The following is a 21,728-nucleotide window of genomic DNA, read 5'->3' on the forward strand; positions in this document are numbered from 1 at the left end:
AGGATGGCGAGACTGCGTCTTACATACTTTGGACATGTTGTCGGGAGAGATCAGTCCCTGGAGAAGGACATCGTGCTTGGCAGAGTACAGGGTCAGCGGAAAAGAGGAAGATCCTCAACGAGGTGGATTGACACAGTGGCTGCAACAGTGAGCTCAAGTATAACAACGATTGTAAGGATGGCCAGGACCGGGCAGTGTTTCATTCTTTCCTACACAGGGTCGCTATGAGTCGGAGTGGACTCCACGGCACCTAACAACAACAACAACAAAATGAGAAGATGGCTGGGCAAGGCATGGGTGTCTTGCCGAAGGGCCGACGCTGCCAAGGCGGGTGCGCAGGAGCTCCTTGGGTGCAAAGTGTGAGGGGCGGCCCAGGTCGCCAGCTCCACCCCTCCCGCCGTCAACGCGGGGCCGCTTGTTCTGGCCTCGCAGGGATCCCGAGATCCTGGGGGCGGCAGGGGCGTCTCCCACCCCAAGGACTGTGGCCTCGGGGAGCGCTGGCCGCGGTGGGGGCGGGGCCTGCCTAGGAGCCACGTCCGGGGCGGGGCCAGGTGAGCCTGGTTAGGTGCAGGCCAGGTGAGGCTCTGGCGGGGTGTCGCAAGGTAAGGCCTGGCGTCCGCGGAGGGGACACCTGTGTCTGGTGGAGGTGCCACGCGAGTTGTCGTGGTGACCTGGGGCCGGCCGGACAGGGCTCAGGTGAGGACCGGAGGGGGAGCGCGGTGCCACATGAGGGGTGACAGACGGGCCGGGCACCCGGATGCCCTGCGCTCTCCCCTGCCGGCGCTTAGCCACTGGGGCCCCTGAGCGACTCTTCTTCCCCGACCCCCTCCCCGGTTTACCCCCGGCGCTCACCTCTCCCACTCGCCCCTTCTCCCCGCCCTCCTCTCCCCCTCCCTGCTCCTCCTGGCCGCCGCCTTCCTCTGTCTCTCCTCCCTTGCTCCCCGACCTTTTCTCCCCTCCCTGCCCACACAGCCCCCCTTCACTCCCTGCTCCCCCACCCTTCCTTCCCTGCTCCCTCCTGCTCCCCTAGTCTTCCTCCCTGCCCACGGTCCTACACCTCCCCCCCCCTCGCGGCACCCCTTCCCCTTCCTCTCTACAACCCCACCCCCTTTTTTTCCCCCACTCTGTTTTGGCCTGGTCCAGACTAGGCTGTCTTGGCCCAGTCTGTCCCTGGCCCCGCTTTCCCTCCCCCTCTGTAATTTGGAACTTGAGCGTTGGCACTGGTACCTGGCCAGTCAGCTCCCTCACACCAACGTGGGAAGCCAGCAGCCTCATTTCTGCATCACAGAGAAGACAACTGAGGCCAGGAGAAGCACTGTGCTGGCTCAGGCTCAGGTGCTGGGTCTGGGGTTCCTGGCCAGTTCAACAGGCTGGGGCTAGAACCCCCAAGAGTTAATAGGCTAAAAGCAACAATCGAGTGGTAAATCATAACTGGGGGGTGGCAGGGGGTGTGAGAGGAGACCCTGGCTTTTCCCACCTTTCTCAAACCCCTGGCCTGGTGCCTCCCTGGAAATTCCCTGGGGGTTGAACATTGCTGGCCTGGGAACTTCCCTTACTGCCTTTCGAGGTGTGTGTGGGACTGCTCAGCTCCAACCACTGTAGAGCTGAGCAGCAGGGCTCACAGAAGGTGAGTGGCAAGGGAACCCAGCCACAGCCCCTCTAGCCCAGATGGACCCCAGTGGGTCCTCTCTCCTGGGCGTTTAATTGCAGGAAGCCCGCCGGCCTCCCTCTGGTCGGTGTGGTCCCCTGAACTGGCCTCTGGGGAAGGCCCTGCAGGATCTGTTAGAGAGGAAGCTGGGGCGGGAGGGTGGAATTCCTGTGTGTACTTGTTTGCCAGGTGGGGACGGGGACTTGGCTGTCAGGTGGCCAAGACCTTGAAGTTTTGTGGCAGAGGCTGATTCTGGAGAGCCCTGTGCTGTGCTTCCATTTGTCTGCCTAATATAGTTTTGACATGATTAGGTGAGATCACAAAACTTCAGGCTCAACAGTTTTGTAAGGTCAGCCTCTGCGTTGGATCTTACTGGTGAGTGCCTTGTGTAGTGAGGTGACCAACCATTCCTCAAGCCACCCCAGGGCTCTGAGTGAAGAGGCACAAGGGCCTGAGTCCAGCTAGCCCTGTGGACAGCCGCCAGCCCAGTCCCTGCCCTCGGCGCCTGAGAGTCTGGTCCCTCTGATGAAGGGAAGCCCAGGGGCTTGCGAGAGGTCAGGGAAGGCTTCCTGGAGGAGGGGGCCTATGAGCTGGAAGACGGATAGGAGTTAGGCACGGACGGGCATGGCAGGTTGAGGTCACATAGAGGCTGGAAAACCTTGACCAGTTCCAGGGGCTGTAGGTGGCCAATAGTCGGAATGTGTTGTGAGGCTGGAAATGCCTGTGGACTACTTGATATGGTGGGTGGGCCAGCCCGGCCCTAAGACCCGCTGGGGATTTACCTGGATAACGTCACTGAGTCATCAAAATGCAGAAAGGTGCTTAAGGTCTGGAAACTTATTTGCAGAGACATCCTGTGGAAGTCATCTAGGCCCAGTTGGGGCTAGGCGCGCCCACGTGCCATAGAGGAGGAGTCAAGAGGTGGCTTCCGTTAAAAAGAACAGCAAAGAGCTCAGGTGACCCTGTAGGTGCCTGGCTAGTACCTTTTTCGCCATATCCCTTGATGTTACCCTGGTCTCTGTGACGGGGAAACTGAGGCAGCATGCGGAGGAGGGGTCAGGAGACCTTGTTTTTGATTGGGGCACCTTCCCTCTTGGGGACTTGGCCATCCTCACCAACAGTCCCACCCCAGGAGGTCCTGGGAACCATCGCTAAGGGATCAAGCCCTAACTGGCTGCCTGTTGCCTCATTCCTCATGGACACCAGTCTCATGAGGCAGGGACTGCTATGGGCCCCTTTTACAGATGAGGAAACTGAGGCACAGAGGGGTTAGAAGTCTCCAGGGTCGCACCAGTGTCCCCCGGGAGTTAGCTGGTGGTCTGGCAGGAGATAGAGACATTTGATATCTGCAGGTGATAATCCTCAAATGTGTGTGAAATTAGTGTGGGAATGTAAAATTGGCATTTGAACAGTTTCTCTTCAGGTGGGTTATCTACCCTTCCCCCTAGCCCTGTGGTTGGTGCTAGGAAGAAGTGCCCCGTGTATCAGAGGCTTCCCAGGCCTCCCCGGGGGGACGGTTGGAGAGTAGCCTCTCTGGGGCCGGGACTGTGGGAGTGGCCCCATTCGAAGCTGCATGTTTGGGGTTTCTGCTGCAGGTGGAACTCAGTAATCCCGAGTCCTGCCCTAGCCGTCTTTATGTGGCGCCTCTCAGGAGCTGAGGCAGCCCGACCTGGCCATGCTCCAGGTTTCTGGGTCCCTGGAACCAGGTGAGCTGGCTGAGTCACTTCTCTTGGGCCTGTCTCCTCACCTCTCACATGGGCATTGTGAACCCAGCGGGGGTGATGAGGCTCAGCGAGAATCATGCCAGCCCTCAGCAGGGGCAGGACTGCCCAGTGGTTAACACTTGGGACCCCGGAGCCTGGCTTCCCGGGTCTCAGACTCCTGAACTCCTAGGCTTCCCAGGTCCCAGACTCCTTGACTTCTGGACTTCCTGGCTCCCAGACTCCCCACCCCCAGGCTCCCTGACTCTAAGGCTCCCCAACTCCCTGACTCCCAGGATCCCAGGCTTCGTGGCTCTCTGACTCCCCAGCTGTGTGACCTGGGCAAGATGCTAGCCACTCTGCCTCAGTGTCCTCATCTGTAAAACAGGACAATGCCAATTCATAGGATAATTGTTGTTGTTGTTAGGTGCCTCCAGTCAGTTCTGACTCATAGCACCCCCATATGCAACAGAAGGAAACACTGCCCGGTCCTGCACCATCCTCACAATCCTAGCTGTGTTTGAGCCCCTTTGTTGCAGCCACTGTGTCAATCTATCTCATTGTGGGTCTTCCTCTCTTTTGCTGACCCTCAACTTTACCAAGCATGACGTCCTTCTCCAGGGACTGGTCCCTCCTGATAACGTGTCCAAAGTATTTGAGACAAAGTCTCACCATCCCTCCTTCTAAGGAGCATTCTGGCTGTCCTTCTTCCAAGACAGATTTGTTTATTCTTCCGGCAGTCCATGGTATATTCAATATTCTTTGCCAACACCACAATTCAAAGGCGTCAATTCTTCCATCTTCCTTAGTCATTGTCCAGCTTTCACATGCATATGAGGCGATTGAAAACATCATGGCTTGAGTTAGGAGCACCTTAGTTCTCAGACTGACATCTTTGCTTTGTAACACTTTAAAGAGTTCTTTTGCAGCAGATTTGCCCAATGTAATAAGTCCTTTGATTTCTTGACTGCTGCTTCCATGGGTGTTGATTGTGGATCCAAGTAAAATGAAATCCTTGACAATGTCAATATTTTCTCTGGTTATCATAATGTTGTTCATTGATCTAGTTAACATGTTCAAAGTGCCTAAAACAGGAAGTGGCAGTCAGAGCTTCCAACCGGTTTATTCTGGTTCAAACCCCCTGATGAGAATTTGCATTTCTAACAAGTTCACAATTGAATTGTGGTGTTGGCGAAGAATATTGAATATACCATGGACTGCCAAAAGAACGAACATATCTGTCTTGGAAGAAGTACAACCAGAATGCTCCTTGGACGCGAGGATGGCGAGACTGCGCCTTACATACTTTGGACATGTTGTCAGGCGGGATCAGTCCTTGGAGAAGGACATCATCCTTGGCAGAGCACAGGGTCAGCGGAAAAGAGGAAGACCCTCAACGCGGTGGATTGACACAGTGGCTGCAACAATGGGCTGAAGCATAACAACGATTGTAAGGATGGCGCAGGACCGGGCAGTGTTTCGTTCTTTTGTGCATAGTGTCGCTGTGTATGGAACCGACTGAATGGCACCTAACAACAAGTTTCCAGGCAATGCTAATGCTGCTGGTTAGGGACCAATTCTGAGAGCCACTAATAGAGCAGTGGGTCTCAAAATTTATTATACATGAGAACCACCTGGGGATCCTGTTAAAATATAGACTCTGATTCAGTTTATCTGGGGTGGAAATGTAAATTCTCAGCAGGGTTCAAACCTGAAGGAACCGGTTGGAAGTCCCAGTGGCACTTTGAAAGTGTTCGCATTTGCCAGTATTAGTTCTGCCTACTTACCTTGGGGGAGAGTCTTAGGAGAAAAACGGGCTCTGGGGCTTTGGGACCCTACTCTCTGCCCGGGGCTGGCGGCCAGCTCTTTGCTCCAGTGACCCCAGGCTGAGCAGGGAAGCCAAAAGTGAATTTTCATTTGGAGGAGAGTGGACCCAGTGACTGTCTGTCTTACAAGCTGGCAGCTGAAGGAACTGGTTTGACAGGTCAGGAGTCCAGAAACCACTGCCCCCTCCCCCACTGCTGTGTTTCAGGGAAACTGCCATAAAACACCCAGGAGCAGAGGAAACCCTGAGGGCAGGTCCTGGTTGGAAGTGGGGTTTGCTATCTACAGGAAAGCTTTGGGGGAGGAGGGATGGTGCAGGCCAGTTGAGTGAGAGCATTTGAAGGAGGGGCCTGCCTCCTGGTGTTGTCATTCTTGGTGCCTCTGGGGTCCACCAGCTGTAAAGTTCCCGCTGTAACTTTCTCTGGGTGGGAGTGTTCTCTGTGCGTGCTCCTGTCCGTATCTCTAAATCTCCTGGACAACACAGTTGTTTCTTGATTGTTATATGTTGTTGTTAGTTGACTGACTCATAGTGACCCCATGTGCGACAGAACAAAACACTGCCCAGGCCTACCTGCGCCATCATCAGGATCGCTGGTAGGCTTGAGTCCGTGGGTTCATCCACTGTGTATTTTGAGTGTCTCCCAACCTAGGGGTTCATCTCCTGGCATTATATCAGACGGTGTTCTATTGTGACCCACAGGGCTTTCATTGGCTGATTTTTGGAAGCAGATCTCCGGGCCTTTTTTCCTAGGCTGGCAACTGCTGTAACCTGTCCACCATGGGTGACCTTGCTGGTGTTTGAAATATGGGTAGCATAGCTTCCAGCATCATAGCAACATACAAGCCACAACAGTATAACAAACTGACGCACCGGTGGTGGTGTGTTCTATACAGGAAGGTCTACTTATTTATTCACTTAACTTTTAATTTCTGGAGAGTTTCAGATGTTCACAAAGGTAGGCAGGGTTAATAATGAGCCCTTATTACCCAGCGTCAACCACCAACACCTTGCACCAAGCCTGTCCCCCCTCTGCCTGCTTCCCCCCACCCCTGCTGCCCCTACACCCTGCTCCCCACCCCTGCTGTCCCCCACCCCTGCTGTCCCCCCACCTGCCGCCCCCACCCCTGTATTATTTTAAAGCACTTCCCAGACCACACTGTAGTTTATCCATAAATATTGCAGTATGAATTCCTAAAAAACAAAAAACAACCCAAACCGCTTGCCATCCTGTCGGTTCTGACTCATAGTGACCCCACAGGACAGAGTAGAACTGCCCCATAGGGTTTCCAAGGCTGTAATCTTTACGGAAGCAGACTGCCACAGCTGTCTCCCACAGAGCGGCTGGTGGATTTGAACCGCCGAACTTTCAGCTGGCTGGGTGCTTAACCACTGTGCTACCAGCGCTTCTTCCCGAAAAGATCGTTTGTTTGTTTTAACATAACCATAATACCATTATCATACTTAAAACAATAAACAGTGGAAAAATATTGGATGACCTCACTTGTATAAAAAGACAAGAACAGGCAAATGTGTAGAGACCTAAGTTTATTAGTGGTCAGTAAGGTGGGGGGGAGAAGGGAAAAGGGGGGGTGGTTATTGCTCATGGAGTGTGCGGAGCTTCGGTTTACGGTGACGGAAAAATCCCACTGATTAAGGGTAGGGCTGCACAGTTGATTAATGTAATTGCTGTCAGCAAGTTGTACACCTGTGAAAAGTTGAACTGGCAATTGTTGTGTGATAGACTTACAACAAAGACAAAAAAAAAAAAGAGTAGCTGCCAAGGCGCTTATGTACAACCAAACACCTTATGGGATTTGGTTCCTTGGTTTTGGAGGTTTAGGGTGATGGTTTCATGGGACACCTCAGTTAATTGGCCTAATAACATGTTTAGTGCTTCTGTTCTACCTCATAGTTCATGTACCTGCAAGTGGCCATCCAAGGCACAACAGTTGGTCTCTATTTACCTAGAGCAACAGAGAAAGGAGAGTCAGGAATAGAAGGAGGACATGGAATGTGTGGCTAATTGCCTCCATGGACAACTGCCTCCTTTGCTATGAGACCAGAAGAACTGGATGGTGCCCAGCTGCCATTTCAATGGGCATTTTGATCAAAGTTTCTATGGAAGAATCCTGATCAAAAGGGGGGAAATGTAGAACAGAATTTAAAATTCTCATGGACTCTAGGCTTTCTGGAGCCATTGAGGTTGGATGAACCCCCGAAACTATTTTTTAGGTAATCCTTAAACCTTAAACCAGAAAGACCCCTGAAGTCTTCTTAAAACCAAACATTAATTTTGCTTAACTAGAAAACCATCTGCCTTGAGCCTTGTGCTCTTTTAAGAACTATCTGTATGGGATCAAATTGATAACAGCAACTCAGAAGAATAGATAGGAACCTCAGGGGGCAGTGAGTTTATGTCACTGGGGGAGGAACACCTCAGAAAAGGAGAGTGAGAATGGCTGCACGACGTGCAGAATGTCACCAGTGTCACCAAATTTGATTTGTAGACACTGTTGAATTCGTGCATGTTCTGCTGTGTGTATTCTCAACAACAGCAACAACAAAAATAAAATAAATTATATTAAAAAATAACAATTAACAGTAATTAGTACCGAATATGGACGACCCAGGCAGTACTCAAATTTCCAGTTGTCACAATGTCACATATTTATTTTTGAGGCAGGCTCAGCATGAAGCCTCTGCACTATGTTGGCCCCATTCTCCTTCAGGTTTCCTCTAATCTGTAGCTTCCCCTTAGGGCAGTGGTTTGACTTCATTCCCACAGGCATTAAGACAGTAACGGTGCAGTGTCAAACCTTCCACGTGATGTTACACCAGTCACTTTATTGATCTTCCTCGGCCCTGTGGTGTCACTGGGCAGGGCGTGTGCCCATTTCGCAGATGAGGAAGTAGGGTTCTGAGGAGCGAGACCCGCCTCACTGGGGTGGCACCATGAGAGAGGGGTGCACTGGCTGGAGCCCACCTGCTGCCTCTTCCCTGCTGCTCGCTCGCAGCGGCCGGTGCTGGGACGGGGGATCTACTTCAGAGGTACGCAGGGGGTCTCCTTGGCCAGTCCCACAGTTCTGGGAGCTATAGGTAGCCTGAACTAACCATGGGGACCTGGGGCACCTTTCTGTCTGGCAGTCTGAGGGAAAGTCTTTATCTGACCCAGTGAAACTGGATCTTTCTGTAAAGAGGAATCTGAGGGTTGGAGGTGGGCTTTTTCGGGTCCAGTGGATCACTTCAGTTTCCAGAAGGAGGTTAATTAATTTAATCCACAGTTACCTCCCACTGCCTCTCTGTGTTGGTCGGCAGTGGACACAGGGACTCTGCAGGGAACAAGACCAGCCCTACCGCAAGGGGCTTGTGACAACAGACTGACTGACCGCTGATTGGCCATCTGTGGGATGCCTGGGAGGAAACAGCTAGCATAGGGTGGAGAAGGCTTCCCAGAAGGGGTGGCAGTGGCCGACCAGCAGGCCAAGGCTTTGAATTTAGATTGAATTATTGAACTGGACTTAAGCAAGTGATAACAATAGAAACCATTTATGGTCGTTTCATGGCGCATGGTTTAAAATCAAGGACAGTGTGCATCAGGGTTGCATCCTGTCACCATACCTATTCAATCTGTATGCTGAGCAAATAATCCGAGATGCTGGACTATATGAAGAACAAGGCATCAGGATTGGCAGAAGCCTCATTAATAACCTGTGATATGCAGATGACACAACCTTGCTTGTTGAAAGTGAGGAGAGCTGGAAGCCCTTACTGATGAAGATCAAAGACCACAGCCTTCAGTATGGATTATACGTCAACATAAAGAAAACAGAAATCCTCACAACTGGACCAATAAGCCACATCATGATAAACGGGGAAAAGATTGAAGTTGTCAAGGATTTCATTTTACTTGGATCCCCAGTCATCAGCCGTGGAAGCAGCAGTCGAGACACATTGCATTGGGCAAATCTGCTGCAAAGGACATCTTTAAAGTGTTGAAGAGCAAAAATGTCACCTTGAAGACTAAGGTGCACCTGACCCAAGCCATGGTATTTTCAATCGCCTCATATGCATGTGAAAGCTAGACAGTGAATAAGGAAGACCAAAGAAGAATTGATGCCTTTGAATTATGGCGTTGGTGAAGAACATGGAATATACCGTGGATTACCAGTAAAATGAACAAATCTGTCTTGGAAGAATTATAGCCAGAGTGCTCTTTGGAAGCAAGGACAGTGAGACTTCATCTCATGTACTTTGGACATGTTATCAGGAGAGACCAGTCCCTAGGGAAGGACGTCATCCTTGGTAAAGTTGAGGGTCAGCGAAAAAGAGGAAGACCCTCAACGAGATGGATTGACCCAGTGGCTGCAACAATGGGCACAAGCATAGCAATGATTGTGGGGATGGCACAGGACCAGGCAGGGTTTCTTTCTGTTGTACATGGGTCTCTATGAGTTGGAACCCACCACACAGCACCTGACAACAATAGGAAACCCAGTAGGGCAGTTCTACTTTGTCACATGAGTCGAAACCAACTCAGTGGCGCCTAACAGGGAGGAGAGGACCCAGCACCTCCTCCAGGCTCTAGCTGCAGCCTGTTCAGGGACAGACCAGCCTGGGGTGGCAGAGATGGGTGAGGGAGATAGGTGTCGGGGTGACCCTAGGCTGTGGTGGGACCAGGCCACAAAGGCTCTGATGTAAGCCCTTTGTCTGTTCCCTTGTAGGACTCTTCAAGCCCCTGGTCATGTCCCCTGCCTGGGCTGAGTGAGCGCTGGGACTCAGCTGTAGTGAGACATAGCTCCACCTCTCAGGAGACACACGATGAGGTCAAGAAGGACACACAGACACACGGTGTAGGCTGATGAGGGCTGCAGTGGGGCTGAGGGCTGCCGGAGGCCAGAGGAGGCCCCTCTCCCAGGCTGGGGTGGGATCTGGGGCCATCAGAAGTTTTTCATTGTCACAACTGGAAAACCCAGCTCTAAAATGGCTTAAAAATCAAGGGGGACAGCTACAACAACCTAAGCCCACTTCAATGTGTCGTTCTTGTTGCACTCAAGGACGTCAAACAAGGAGAAGATCTTTATTCAAACCACACAATTGTCAGCTCAGTCTGTCAATCAGAAATTAAGGCTTTTACTCAGCTATCAAGTTCACTCTAAGAATTTTTTGCTAATTATTTCTCTGAGTTCCATCTAATTGGAGTAGAAAATTTTAAATGTTTTTATCGATATTATATTTGTTTCAATTCTATGATAAGAGCTATTTGTTTCTGTACAATTTCAAACTTGTAATGCAATGTCAATTTTAATTGGCTAACCTAAATACACAGTAGGTCATTGTAACAGATTGAATTGTGTCCCCCGAAAATCTGTGTCAACTTGGTTAGGCCATGTGTGACTGTCCTGCATTTTGTGATTTTCCTATGTGTTATAAATCATAATCTCTGCCTGTGGCTAAAGAGGATTAGGGTGGGATGTAACACCCTTACCAGGCCACACCCCTGATCAACGTACAGGGAGTTTCCGAGGGGTGGAGGGGTGTGGTCTCCAGCACCTTTTATCTCTCAAGAGATAAAAGGAAAGGGAAGCAAGCAGAGAGTTGGGGACCTCCTACCACCAAGAAAGCAGCACCAGGAGCAGAGTGCATCCTCTGGACCTGGGGTCCCTGTGCCTGAGAAGCTCCTAGGCCAGGTGAAGATTGAGGACAAGGACCTTCCTCCAGAGAGAGAGAGAGAGAAAGCCTTCCCCTGGAGCTGACACCCTGAGTTTGGACTTGTAACCTCCTAGACTGTGAGAGAATAAATTTCTCTTTGTTAAAGCCACCCACTTGTGGTATTTCTCTTATGGCAGCACTGGATGACTGAGGCAGTCATTAAATTAAAACCTACTGTCTGACCTTATAATTTCAGTTTTTTTGTTGTTGTTTAGTTTGAATATCTCTGTGGTGGTTTATAAAATTTTCACCAAGCGACCAATAATTCTTACAGTGATATCGATGTGTACAAACTGCAGTAAAAACTTTATTCTTATGGAATAAACTAAAGTAAAAGAATAAAAATTAAAAAAACAACAAAAACCCAAGGGGAATCTATTGACCTTGTAAGTGGAAATGGTCTGCAGATGGTATGGAGATCAGGTATGGATTGATCAGGGCATGGAGCTCATCTCCACTCCAGTGGGGCTCGATGAGTGCTTAGTGGCGAGGCTAGGGCAGCAAGATGGCTGAAGCTCTTCCAGGACCCGTCTTCATACATCCTTTGTGGTGGGAGGCTCCTCCAATGGCTCTCCCTTTTTCAGGAGCACCTGGAAGACTTTCTCTGGGGCCTCACAGACCTGAATGAGCCCATCCTGGTGGGCAGGGAAATTGCCATGTGCTGAGTGGCTAAGACCTGGGCTCTTGAACAAACCTTTGAAAAGAGAGACAGGATGACTCTCGGGCCAGTCAGGCCCTGGGAGGGGAGTTCCTGCAGCCTGAGGGGCTGTGCATTAGAGGTTCACACCTGAGTGAGTGCGGAGGTACCCTTGGGCAGGGCAACAAGGATGGGGGGCGGGGGGAGGCAGCCGGCCTGGGCTACTTAGAAGTCTGAGGGAGGAGCCCTGAGTGTTGTCCTTGGTGTCCACGAGAGCAGGAGGGGGTGGGTGCCCAGCACCTCTTTGGAGACCACCCCCTTGCTTTTCAGAGTGCCAAGGGTTTCCTGGGACTTCTGGGCAGGCCTCTGGCAAGGTCGTGAAGTCACAGTCAGCTGACTTGAACCTTTCTGCAGCCACCTCTGGGTGTCTCACCCAGGTGCCATGCCCAAGTATCCTGCCTAGGTGTTGCATCCAGGTGTTGTCCTGCCTATGTGTCTCGTCTAGGTGTCTTCCCTAGGTGTTTCACCCAGGTGTCCTGCCAGGGTCTCGCCCAAGTGTTTTGCCCAGGTGTCTTGCCTAGGTGTCTCACCAAGGTTTCTTAACCAGGTTCTAATGGCTTCTGGCACCACCTGGAAAAATGGTCTGACATGGTTCTGTCCCCGGTGTTGTGGACCCAGCAGTGTCTGTGATGAGGAGTGGGCAGTGGGGTCTGTGCCAGTGGGCTCATGGCATGGCTCAGCAAAAGGTAAAAATGATCTCTTGTGAGGCGGCACTAGGGGACCCTGGGATCCCATCGCAGTGGCGACACCCTCTCTCAGCCCTGAACCAGAGCCCTGCCCTCACACCTGGACTCTGGATCCAGAATCAGGTGTGACCATGCTAAACCCCTTCCTCTGGTCCTCAGTGCCCTCCTTGTGAAATACAGGGTTCGGGCCCAGCCCCTCATCAGAGCCTCTGGATTGTGCACGTGCTAGAGAGTTCTCTGTATACCTTGCACAGATGCCCGACGCAAATTAAATTTGGAGCTAATTTGCCCGAGATAAGCAGGTGTTAATATGTAATTTAAGTGTTAATATAATTGCTGTGAGGGTCTATTTGTGTAATGTGCAAATACATTTTTACAGCAACAAACCATTTGGCAGTGAATTATAAATAGAGCTGTTGGGTGAGTTGAAGTCTCCTTTGCATCACGTCCATAAGGCCTGTTCTGGTCCAGCTCTAATGAAGGGCTGTTCTGGTCCCTTCCCAGGCAGGGATTCCCTGGGTGGGACCCTCCAGAGAGCCCAGCTGAGGAGGGTGGGGGGTTTCAGAGGCCGAGGGCTCAGCAGAGATTCAGGAGGAGGACAGGTATCTGGGGCTCAGGTGGAGGGTGAGGGCTTGGGGGTTGGCTTGGTTCCCTAGCGCTGCTATCACAGAAATACCACAAGGGGGTGGCTTTAACAAACAGGAATTTATTGACTCACGGTTCAGGGCGCCGGCTGTAGGGGAAGGCTTAGTCCTTGTCTCAGCTTCTCCATCGTTCTTCCTGTACCTTGGAGATCTCTGCATGTATCTTCCCCAGTTTGGGCTTGTTTCTCTTTGCCTGCTGTTGTTAGGGGCTGTGGAGTTGATTCCAACTCACAGTGAATCCATGCAACAGAGTAGAACTGCCTGCTCCATAGGGTTTTCTTGGCTGTAATCTTCATGGGAGCAGATCGCCAGGTCTTTCTTGCACAGAGCCACTGGGTAAGTTCCAACTGCCAGCCTAGTGCTTAACCTTTGCGCCACCACTGTTCCTTCTCTTTTTTACATAATCTGCTCTTTTAATACCTCAAAAGTAACTAGGTTTAAGATACACCCTACACTGATAAGACCTCACTAACAGAGCAAAGAAAACCCTATACCCAAATGGGATAATGCTCACAGGTACAGGGGTAGGATTCCAACATGTATTTTGGAGAGAGGGGGGACACAGTTCAATCCGTAACAGGGGCGACGTAGCCTTTGCCCAGAAGCCCATTGCCCAGGAATGAAAGGCACTGTAAACAAATAATCAAAACTCACCGAAATTCAAACCAAGTTTTTTCTGAGCAGTTAATTCTGTATGCATATAGGGAGGCCATTGTGATTCCAAAAAAAGCAAATGGCTTGAAGAAGTTAGGTACAATGTGGCTTATGAAGAGAAGGAGAGAGAGAAATATAGAAGATCAGCCTTTAGCTAATCTTAACATGACTGACTGATGGAAGCCTGCGCTCCCCCATTGGCATCGTGGTGAAGAGCTTGGCTACTAACCAAAGTTCAGGAGTTCGAATCCACCAGCCACTCCTTGGAAACCCTATGGAGCAGTTCTACTCTGTGCTATGGAGTCGATAGGACTCCGCGGCAGCGGGTTTGGTTTTTGTTGTTTTCCCCCTTCGCCTGAGACCCACCGATACCTGGTTACTTCTGGTCTGGCTGCTAATGATTTGGCCCTCCACCCAGCTGCAGCCACGAGGCTTTTTGAGATTTAAATTAGGAGGTAATAGGACTATCCTTTTCTAGCAGGATAAGACACACTGACATGCTGTAGAGCAGTTTCTGGCAGGCCTTTGCAGTTTGGGTCAGGCTTTTAATGGTGAATATTTTGTTTGGTGAATAAGAAAAACCTTCAAATAAGTAAGATGTCTGTTATTAATTTTCCTATTCAACAGGTCTATTTGCGAAAGTCTGGTTTATTGTCACTTTATTTTGGCTTTCTGGAGGATCTCCCCACCCCGGGCCAAGTAGTAGGTGCTGGGGAGCCTTGAGCTTGAACCTCATGGAGCCTCAGTCTGGTGAGGGGACACAAGGTAGCCTTAACCAAAGAATGACTGGAATAAGCATGCCATCACACCTGGTTTGCTAGCTATGAAAAATGGATATAGGATGCTGAGAGAGAGAGAGAGTGTGTGTGTGTGTGTGTCTGTGTCTGTGTCCGTGTGTGTGTCTGTGTGTCTGTCTGTCTGTACGTGTGTAGGGGGGTGATGCACACCTGATTAGAAAGAGAGAACTCTCTTAATGCGAGCTGTCCTGCAGGTAGGGGTGTAACTGAACAAGGGCTCTTGTCGTCCTACTAGCCGATCGAAATAAGACGGGCGCCGCACCACCAGTTGCAAGGGAAACAGAAAGTGGAAATTTATTGTTTGCACAAACAAGGAGCAACATGGAGCTCAGCAGCTGAAAGACCACGTGCTCGCTGTCCGAGGGAGTTCGGAGCTTTTATTTCCATTGGAGTCTGGGTTTGGTGCCCAGAACTCTCCACCCTTAGCCCTCCCATGTCCGTGTTTGGAGGTCCAGATGTTGAATCATGTCGGTGATGTTCAGGTCCAAGGACAGACTGAAGACACAGCTCTTCCAGTCCTGCACGTGCTCCAAAATCCTGGTTCGTGCATGCGTGGGATTCTGGCACCAAATTCAAACTGCGGTTAGGGCCACAGTGTGGTCGGGCCAAACTGCAGTTAGAAGCCGTGGCTTGGTGGGCTTTTGGCGGGGAGGACTGTGGCGGAGCAGGAAGAAGTCTTGGTGGAGGCTTCAGGGGCAGAAAGAACTTAGAAGGTCCAGGGAAGAGCCTATGCAAATGCCCTGGAGTAGGCAGGAACAGTGTGGTATGTGGGAGAGCTTCAGGTATGGGTTGATCAGGGCTTAGTGAGCCTCTCCATTCCAGTGTGGCTCACTGGAGGGTCTCTGAGCTGTCACCACAGGGGTGCAGGGAAGACAGTGTCCAGGGTCGAGGCTGTATGTGGGGGCAGCGGGGATGGTGAAAGGCTGGACTTAAAACCCCAGGCTGCCAGCTTCATCCTCCTTGAGCCTATTTTTTCCTGGTAAGACAGGGACAGAGATGTCTTTCCTTTATTTGGTGCCCCCTCAGGCAAAGCCTGGGTGCCAAGGGCAAAGTGAAGTTAAGACAGTGCTCAGAATTGATTAGATTTAGAGCCCACCCTCCTCAGGCATGACTTCATTAACATAACAAAGACACCTGATTTCCCCACAGGATCACATCCACAGGTTAAGATTCCAGCACGTTTTGGGGGGGGCATGGTTCAGTCCATGAGGGGTCCCACACAAAGATGAGGGTCCAAGTGTCACAGCCGTACCCTGGGGCCACACAGAACAAAGCACAGTCCAGAAGCAAACGGGCAGATGCCTCCCCTGTGGTTGGTGCTGGGTGGCGGGGAAGAGTGGGAAGGCTGCTTTCCTCCTTGTATCCTTGCACATGGTTTACGTTTCCACAGCGTCCAGAGTCGTCCTGGTTGTAGGCTGGAGCCAGGAGACCTGGGTTCCAGCTCCCCGCTGACTTGACATGTGGCTTTGGGCAAGTCCCTTAACCTCTCTGGGCCTCAGTTTCCCTGCTGTGCAGTGACATATGACGGCACAAGATGTTCGCTGGGCTCTTTGCTGGTGCCACTGTTTTGTGATTGTCACAGGTGTGGGAAGCAGAGCTGACTATGAAGGCAGCTGCAGGGACCAGCCCCCCACTTCCGATGCAGGAGCCCACCCCTCTGATGGGCACCTCCCAGAGAGACCGCACCACCTGGGGTACCCAGGCCTGGAGAGGACAAACCAGCTGTGCAGACTGGGAGGGACCAGAGGCTGGGGGTGGCGGGGTGGCAGAGGCTCTGGCCATGCCTGCCCTCCGTGGGGCCAGGTGCTGCCGACCAGCTCAGCCCAGGGCAGGGGAGGGGGCAGGCAGGCTGCGGGGCTGTCATGGCCCGTGGTTGAGCGTCATGGAGGGCGGGGCAGGTGGCTCACGTGTTCCCATCTATAGGACTGTAAGGAGTCTCACATGTACACCCCATCAGACTTCCCCAGCCAGGCCCCCCTCAATAAGGCCCGGGTTGTTTCTGCAGCATCCTCCCTCCCAAGCTTGCAAACTTCAAAACCAACGACCCGTTCTGTGCTTTTTGAGATAGGTGCTCAGGAGGAAGGTTTGAGCTTGTCAAGGGAAAAAGCAGCAGCCTCCTCCTGTTTTGAGAAATCGGAGTCTGGCTGGCAAGGAAACAATGCCTTCTTGACTCTGGTGGCTTCTAGCGCCCAGCAGGCTCCTCAGCCCTTAAGTCGTGAGTGGGAAGGCAGGCAGCTGGAGCTCACCCAGTGTCCTCTGGCCGCCCATGCTGTGAGGTCGGGGTCTGCACTGAGCAGGGAGGCCCTTTCCCCGAAGGCACAGGAGTAAGGAGAGACCCTGGTCCATTCTGGTTGTTTACCTGGTGGTCAGTGTGACCTGGAGGAGCCCTGATTGCACAATGGTTAAGCGCTTGGCTGCTAACCAAAAGGTCAGAGGCTTGAAGCCATCCAGCAGTTCCAAGGGAGAAAGACCAGGCAATCTGCTCACATAAAGATTACAACCTAGGAAACACTATAGGGCAGTTCTCTGTCACATGGAGTCGCTGTGGGTTGGAATCGGCTCGACAGCACACAATGCCAACGTGTGCCAGGCAAGGAGCCCTGGTGGTGCAATAGTTAAGCACTCAGCTGCTAACCTAAAGGTTGGCAGTTTGAACCCACCCAGTGGCTCTGCAGGAGCTATAGATTACAGTCTAGGAAACCCTATGGGGCAGTTCTACTCTGTCCGTCCCTATGGGTCGGAATCGAGTCAACTGCACCCAGCAACTAACAGCGTGACCTGTGAGGCTTTGAAGCAAGAGTGTTCCAGACATGTTTCCTCCCCTGAGATGAGTGAGTCCCTCAGGAGGTGCCCCTGCATTTTTGGTGAGGGGGCTGCATCCAGACCGGGCCTGGTGCCCGCAGAAGCTTGCTTTCGATCTATCTGTTTAGCTTGGAACAGCTTTACCCCTGAAGCTGTGTCCTTGGCTAAGCCTGGTTTTCCAGGCTAGCTTTGAAAAGGGGTGCACTTTGGGGAGGGGGTCTGGAGGCTCCAGCATGGGTGTGGGGCAGCAGAGCCTGAGGCTGCATTGAGGTCCCCTGGGTGGGGGCGGGGTGAGTCACAGGTCCTCCTTCTAGAAGTCATCCAACTTTGGGGGCCCTTGGGTCCTCTCGTGAGGCTTACGTGAGATGACGGGGGGTGATAAGACCCCACAGAAGGGGGTGCCCCCCAGGGCAGGAGCAGCCTTTGTCACCTGTACCCATCAGCCAGGGGTTGCTGAGTGCAGACAGGACAGGTTCCCAGCTCACCTGACACCAGCGGGTGTCGAGGACCGAGTGTCTTTGCACATTTTCACAGCAGGTAGAGGGTGGCTTTCTGCAGGATGCAGGGTCCCAGGCCTGGTGTCCCCCTGCCCACCCCCAAGACCCCAGGGAGCTGCTCCATTGGCTTGGGGAAAGCTGGGTTTGAGGTGCTGGCTCGGGAGCTGGGACAGGTGGGCTGGAGCAGGTGGGGCCTCCCTTCCTGGGCCTCTGCCCACGCCCTGCCAGGGAGACAAACCTGACCATCGTGTTCTGCACCCAGAGAGGCCTGGCCACCTGGCTCTGGCCTCCACCCCATCTGGATCCCCCTGCCCCCAGGAGCTGTGGCCTCCAGGATCAGGTGGCAGTGAAAAAACACAGGGGACGAAGACCCAGGGGACAGGGTGGGAGGGGGTAGCCAACAGGTCCTGTTGCTGCTGCGAAATGTTGTGAGTTGTTCTGGAATCAGTCACTTACAGAACAAGGGGATACTGAGTGGTTTAAAGTCAGGAAAGGTGTGCGTCAGGGTTGTATTCTTTCACCATGCCTATTCAGTCTGTATGCTGAGCAAATAATCCGAGAAGATGGACTATATGAAGAAGAACTGCGCATCAGGATTGGAGCAAGACTCATTAACAACTTGTGTTATGCAGATGACACAACCTTGCTTGCTGAAAATGAAGAGGACTTGAAGCACTTACTAATGAAGATCAAAGACCACAGCCTTCAGTATGGATTACACCTCAACATAAAGAAAACAAAACTTCTCACAACTGGACCAATAAACAACATCATGATAAACGGAGGAAGGATTGAAATTGTCAAGGATTTCATTTTACTCAGATCCACAGTCTACACTTATGGAAGCAGCAGTCAAGAAATCAAAAGATACATTGCATTGGGTAAATCTGCTGCAAAGGACCTCTTTAAAGTGTTGAAGAGCAAAGATGTCACCCTGAAGACTAAGGTGCGCCTGACCCAAGCCGTGGTATTTTCAGTCGCATCATATGCATGTGAAAGCTGGACAATGAATAAGGAAGACCGAAGAAGAATTGACACCTTTGAATTGTGGTGTTGGCGAAGAATATTGAATATACCATGGACTGCCAAAAGAATGAACAAATCTGTCTTAGAGGAAGTACAACCAGAATGCTCCTTAGAAGCAAGGATGGCAAGACTGAATCTTATAAACTTTGGACATGCTGTCAGGATGGATCAGTCCCTGGAGGAAGACATCATACTTGGTAAAGTACAGGGTCAGAGGAAAAGAGGAAGACCCTCAACGAGATGCATTGACACAGTGGCTGTAAGAATGGGCTCAAGCATAACAATGATTATAGGGATGGCGCAGGACCAGGCAGTGTTTCGTTCTGTGGTACATAATGTCGCTAGGAGTCGGAACCTACTGGACGGCACCTAAGAACAACAATGAAGGTGTGTTGGAGTGAGAGGAGCTTGCTGGAGGCTGATTGCTCAGAATCGCAGGCCTGGTGGTAGGCGAGCCAGGACACCGTGTGTGTGTGTGTGTGTGTGTGTGTGTGTGTGTGTGTGTTTGAGTATGTGCTGTAGGGGGGTGTGCATGTGGCTCCTAAGGCTTGTCCCTCTTCCTGGAACCGCTTCCTCTGGGCCCCCCCCCCTGGAACTCTCTCCTGGAGTCTTTGCTCCCTCCCTGCTCCTCCCTGACCCCCTCCTCAGCTCTGTCCTTGTGTTCTGTCCAGGGATTTCCTGCCCGCAATGTCCTGGCAACCCTTGGGGTCTTGGCAGCAACTCAGTGAGAGGCTCCATTTTACAGCCCAGAGAGAACAGTACTCTTGGCCAAGGCCACATTGCAGCCTGCGGCAGAGCAGAAAGTGCCACCTGAGGGCAAGTGACAGGGGCGTTAGTGAATGCCTGGAGGGATGGCGCTGACTGGCAAGAACAGGAGGTGGAGGAGGAGGCAGGTTAAAGCTGGACGTGGTGCCCAGAAAGACGGTCACTGTTGACTTGGCTCGTAGGCACCAGGGACATATCTAGGTTTACCAGTGCAAAAAAAAAAAAAAATTTTTTTTTTTTTTGGTAAGAGAAAAAGAGACAAGGTAATAGGTGTCCTGGGCAGACTTGCTCTGTGACTTTGGACAGCCGCCTGCACCTTACTGACCTCAGTTGTTCCCTGATAAAGGGGGATGTGTTTCCTTGTCTTCTGTTTTCTGGAAGAGCTTCTGTGGAATGGGTGTTCTTCCTAACCTAAATGTCTGTTGCAATTCACCTGTGAAGCTATCTAAGCCCAGAGAGTTTGTGTAGAATGGGTGTTCTTCCTAACCTGAATGTCTGCTGGAGTTCAGTCTGCTGGAAGTCACCTGTGAAGCCATCTAAGCCCAGAGGGTTTGTGTAGAATGGGTGTTGTTCCTAACCTAAATGTCTGCTGGAGGTCACCTATGAAGCCATCTAAGCCCAGAGGGTTCGTGTAGAATGGGTGTTCTTTCTAACCTAAATGTCTGCTGGAATTCACCTGTGAACCCATTTAAGCCCAGAGGGTTTTTTTTTTTTTTTTTTTTTCCTCTTGTGGGAAGGGTTTTTAAACAGTAGATTTGATTTCTTCACTAGATTTACAGGACTATTCAGGTTATCAGTTTCTTCTCGAGTAAGCTTTGGTAATTTATGTCTTTCAAGAAATTTGTTCGTTTGATCTAAGTTGTTGAATTTATTGGCATAACAACATAACAAAGAAAACCCATTCCCAGATATAGGGGGTTAGGATTTACAACACATGTTTTTGGAGGACACAATTCAATGCATAATAGGCATCTTCCTCGGTGTGTCTCTCTGTCTTCTCTTATCAGGACACCCCTCCATCGCATCAGGACACACTCTACTCCAGTTGCTGTTTGGTGCCGTCAAGTCAGTTCCAGCTCATAGCGACCCCATGTACAACAGAATGAAACACTGCCCGGTCCTGCACCATCCTCACAATCGTTGCTATGTTTGAGCCCATTGCTGCAGCCACTGTGTCCCTCCATCTCATTGAGGGTCTTCCTCTTTTTCACTGACCCTCCACTTTACCAAGCATGATGTCCTTCTTCAAGGACTGGTCCCTCCTGATAACATGTCCAAAGTACATGAGATGAAGTCTCACCATCCACGCCTCTAAGAAGCATTCTGGCTGTACTTCTTCCAAGACAGGTTTGTTCGTTCTTCTGACCGTCCATGGTGTATTCAGTGTTCCTCACCAACACCAGAATTCAAAGTCGTCAATTCTTCTTCAGTCTTCCTTATTCATTATTCAGCTTAACTGATTCATTGTCCACATTAACTGATAACATCTTCAAAAACCCTTTTTCCAAACATGGTCACATTCATAGGTACCAGGGGTTAGGACTTCAATGTAAATGTAGCTGCTGTCCAGTCAATTCTGACTCATGGTGACCCCATGTGCGCAGAGTAGACCTGTGCTCCCTAGGGCTTTCATATCTGTGGACTTGTGGAAACAGTTCGCCAGGCCTTCCTTCTGAGGGGCCTCTGGGTGAGTTTGAGCCACCAACTTTCTGGTCAACAATCGAGTGTTTAACCGTTTGTGCCAGACAGGGTCTCATTGTAAATTCGGCAGGAGCACAATTCAGTCCATAACGAGGAGTAACCCATGACCCGTTAGTACCACGCCTGGACCTGAACGGACGGGAGAGAGTCACCCTGGAGCTGGAGCCCACGTGGTGATATGAGGAGAGGCAGCATATGCTAGGAGCTGAGGCTCTGTCCCAGGTGGGAGGGAGTGGGGAGAACCCTCTCCCCATCATCCTCTCCTCCTTCCCTGCTGGTGGTCCTCACTGGTCAAAGGTTACTAGAAGCTGGAGGGAGAACCAGGGCAGCTATGATGAGACACCTGGTCTCAGGGGCCACACCCTGTGCCTCATCTCAGCACAGTTGGGGTGTCTATAGGCCAACACGGCCTTGATCATGACATAACTGTAAGACAACATCCCAAATCTGCAGTGTACTCCAGGTCGTCGCCGATCCCTGGACAGCAAGGAGGCCATTAGGAAAGGAGCATCAGTAACTAACATAGGCCGCTCTGTAAGAATCACGTCCTTCCGACCAGGGCCTGAACGCATGTTAG

At 51.3% G+C, this 21,728-nt stretch overlaps 1 protein-coding gene across 5 annotated transcripts in view; it reads left to right on the forward strand.

The window, feature by feature from the left end:
• Positions 1 to 545: 545 nt before the first annotated feature.
• The window catches only part of ARHGAP8 (Rho GTPase activating protein 8), an 82,601-nt gene continuing 61,418 nt past the window's right edge, over positions 546 to 21,728 (forward strand). For 2 of the 5 annotated variants that reach the window (XM_049884630.1, XM_049884634.1), the window contains exon 1: positions 552 to 696. The gene's annotated coding sequence lies outside the window, so the exon portion shown is untranslated. Of the gene's footprint in view, positions 697 to 20,457; positions 20,798 to 21,728 lie in introns of all 5 variants that reach the window. The other 3 variants (XM_049884631.1, XM_049884633.1, XM_049884632.1) reach the window with 3 other exon arrangements.

This window comes from Elephas maximus, chromosome 4 (assembly GCF_024166365.1).
Source record: "Elephas maximus indicus isolate mEleMax1 chromosome 4, mEleMax1 primary haplotype, whole genome shotgun sequence".
Taxonomy (NCBI): Eukaryota; Metazoa; Chordata; class Mammalia; order Proboscidea; family Elephantidae; genus Elephas; species Elephas maximus.